The sequence below is a fragment of the Montipora capricornis genome, chromosome 3 (genome assembly GCF_036669925.1).
Source record: "Montipora capricornis isolate CH-2021 chromosome 3, ASM3666992v2, whole genome shotgun sequence".
NCBI lineage: Eukaryota > Metazoa > Cnidaria > Anthozoa > Scleractinia > Acroporidae > Montipora > Montipora capricornis.
In genome coordinates this window covers 54,070,404-54,071,741 of record NC_090885.1, presented here as the reverse complement: position 1 = coordinate 54,071,741, position 1,338 = coordinate 54,070,404, and the positions used below count along the sequence as shown (strand labels likewise).

General features: G+C 39.8%; 1 protein-coding gene across 1 annotated transcript in view; it reads right to left on the bottom strand.

Annotated features, from left to right (window-relative positions):
- Window positions 1–887, bottom strand: part of LOC138043406 (cartilage matrix protein-like) — a 17,384-nt gene extending 16,497 nt beyond the window's left edge. The window contains exon 1 of the mRNA XM_068889665.1: window positions 747–887. The gene's annotated coding sequence lies outside the window, so the exon portion shown is untranslated. The remainder of the gene's footprint in view (window positions 1–746) is intronic.
- Window positions 888–1,338: the final 451 nt, after the last annotated feature.

Below are 1,338 nucleotides of genomic sequence, written 5' to 3'. Positions count from 1 at the left end.
AAAATGAGCATCATAAAGATCGTCGTTCTTAAGTGACTCTCATGCTGAGGATGTTGTTGAGACGTTCTTAAATTCTGGTCATATTCAGCCTCAAAGTTTTTGTAAGAAAGGTTCTAATAAACAAAGGATTGTTGTTTTGATCTAAAAGTAATAACATTTTGCTAGAAACCAAAGTCAATAACAATATTTGTTGGCCGGAGGTCGAAACAATTTTATGCCTGTTTTTATGCATGTAATCAAATCGAATGTTATTTGCTTGTTAAGTCACTAACGTTTTTGCCTGGGAATGGTTTTTTTTTTCGTTTCTTTTAAAAACAGATACAAATTTGCATGATCGGTTAATATTGTCACACCAGAAAAGTGCCCGCTTGCTGAGAGGGGTTTTTCAGACCTCCAAACACAACTGGACCCTTAAACACTCAATCGTTCAAAGAATATTTATGTAGATACAGGGACATGGTTTCTGGGGCCAGACATGACCAAGACCCAGAACAGCAAAGTTTCGGCTATTTAAATTTTTGCTCTATGTTTTACAGATTTCTAGTGAGATGTGTTGAATCCTACCTTTAATGCAAACTTCTTTTCCCAAATGACGGTAGAATGAAGAATCTCGTTTGAACAGGAGATAGAAAGGGCTGGCGCGCAGCGCCAGAGAAGAGACAAATCATGATATCAGAGCGCGAATTCGGAAAATTGATTCAAAGTAATGCAGCATGTCAATGTGCAATAAAGGTTAAGAAGCTTACCTGTCCCTAGAAAATAAAATGAGGAACGCGAACGTTGCGATAGAACCACGTGAGGAGTCCACAGAACAAATAGAAGAAGCCCAACCCTGGTTTCTCCAGAAACGATGGAAGCGGAGCAAATAACTGAATTTTGAATGACGATACTCGTCCTTTGCTTCCAAAATCAATTGACATCTGTCACATGACCTGTTCGTCACATGTCGCGCCACAGATTTGATAGCAAGCTTGCCAGTTGACATATTTCCCAGGAAACACTGCGAAACTCGACCGCACTCGCTGAAAAACACGCTTTTCCTTTTCCTAAATAAAAACTACGCTATTAAGCAATCGTCTGAAAGAACCCCTGCCACGCACGGGATTGCCAGCACAGAAATTTTCCAGCCAATAATGAAACACCTTGTGAGCGGATATATTTTGTATATTAGCTCCATCGGTCCCTCTTGAAATCATTGTTGAAGTTCAATGTTTCCTTCGGCTGCGCCTCGGGGAAACTTTGCGATTCTCGGGAAACAAAATGAACTGTTTCCCTCGGGACCAGTCATTAAGTGTTTATTATTACATTTACAACTTAATGAATTCAGCTCGCTCTTTT